Here is a 2,095-nt window from a genome sequence, read left to right on the forward strand (position 1 = left end):
TTTTGAGTTGGCCGATGATACCTACTCAGTACGTGTTCCTTGTACTGACCTCTACTTGTATTTTTCTCTTTGTTATTTGTGGAGTGCAGCAAACGTACCATCGACTTCGACTCGTCCGCAACTCTAGCCAGTCTTCAGCATATCAGATTTCAGGGTGAGCTACTGTTTCTAGCTCGGACTGGACTCTCTCCTTCACGTCTTGATGTCTTGAAGTTCGGACAAGGACCATCTCTTTTACTTATTTTTAGCTTCTTAAATACTCTTAGAATTAGAAATTTGAGGATAGATGTTCTTGGTGTGATGACTTCCAGATTTTGGGGATGATAGTTGATAAACTTTTAGAAGCTTGTTTATTGGTTATATTAATAAGATTTGAGTCTTCCGCATTATATTTTGTTCATTATGGTTGCAATATTAGTAAATGTTGGGTTTAGATTTGTTGGTTCGCTCACATAGTAGAATACGTGTGGGTGCCACTCGCGGCTCGTTTTGGGTCGTGACATTTTAATTCCAATTAATGTCTTATTAAACTAGTTTTAGTAGCTTGTTGTTTGGATCCCTAGTTTATAGTTGATTTATTGGTTCGTCTCGTTATAGCTTAATTAATATATTTTATTTTTAGATAATCTTATATGTAATTAGTTATTTTATGAATATTCGAAAATCGCTTCAAAAGGACGTTAGTTTTACCTAATACTTTATTAAATTGAGTTTGTCCAAATTGTTAGTATTAAGATAATTATTTGATCTTGTTAAAAAATCAAGAGGCTCGTCGAGCGATTATTTAGTTCGTCTTGCTTAAACTTAAACCAAACTTCCAAGTTTGAGCTTCAATTTGGTCAGCGATTTGGTCAAATTTGTTACCCATTAGGCCTAGTCTAATATATAAATCCATCCTTTTAAGTCCATTTTAAAAGGGACCAAAATCTAGGCCTTTTTCTCAAGAGTTGGGAATCAAAATAGGAAAATTTAGCCAACTAGTCAAAAAAATCAACTTATTTAGTGATAATGTCCATACTTTAATAATATTAGTAAACATGTCAAAAATGTCATTATTTTAAAAATAAATAATTATTATTATATTATTAATATTTTCTCTCTCTTTATTTACACCATTTTTTTCTCTCTCATAAATTATATATATTCCTATATTTAAGTAATTAGATATATACTAATTATATTTTTAAATTTCTCTCTCTTATATTAAGATTATTATTAATTTATATCTATATATTTATTCTCGAATTTTCCTTTTATATTTATTAATATTAAACTTATCACATTCCCAGATTTTAGTTGGGATTGTAACGTTATCTCTCTTACACTCTCTTTCCAGATTTTTAATGGGATTGTTTTGTCACGTTATATCTTAACCCACTTTAATAAATAATTCAACAACTTCCAATGCATTAATTTCACTTTTATTAATAAAATATTTTTTCTCTCTCTAAAAACCCTTCTAATTCTTCAGAATATCTTTTTAGTTGGGATTGTCATATTATCTCTCTTACACTCTCTTCCCAGATTTTTAATTGTGTTGTCTCGTTATTTCTTAACCCACTTTAATAGATAATTCAACAACTTCCAATGCATTATTTTCACTTTTATTAATAAAATATTTTCTCTCTCTCTAAAAACCCTTCAAATTCTTCAGAATATCTTTTTAGTTGGGATTGTCACATTATCTCTCTTACAATCTCTTTCCAGATTTTTAATTGTGTTGTCACGTCATATCTTAACCATCTTTAATAGATAATTCGACAACTTCCAATGCATTATTTTCAATTTTATAAATAAAATATTTTCTCTCTCTCTAAAATCCATTTTCCAAAACTAATTATTCAGAATATCTTTTTTAATTTTCAACTCTTAATCTTCCATGATTTTTGTTTGAATTGCAGGTTATCTCTCTAACATTCTTCAACAGACAAAACATCTTCAAAATCAATTTATTCATATATCATCAAATCCCTAGATTTACGCTTCAATTTCTTCAAACCCGAATTTTCCTATTTTACATCATTCTCAAGTAATTCCGTTTGAAGGTTTGATTTGGAGATTCACATTGAGTTGGTTATTATGTTCTTCATATTAC

This window comes from Solanum pennellii, chromosome 11 (genome assembly GCF_001406875.1).
Source record: "Solanum pennellii chromosome 11, SPENNV200".
Classification (NCBI taxonomy): domain Eukaryota; kingdom Viridiplantae; phylum Streptophyta; class Magnoliopsida; order Solanales; family Solanaceae; genus Solanum; species Solanum pennellii.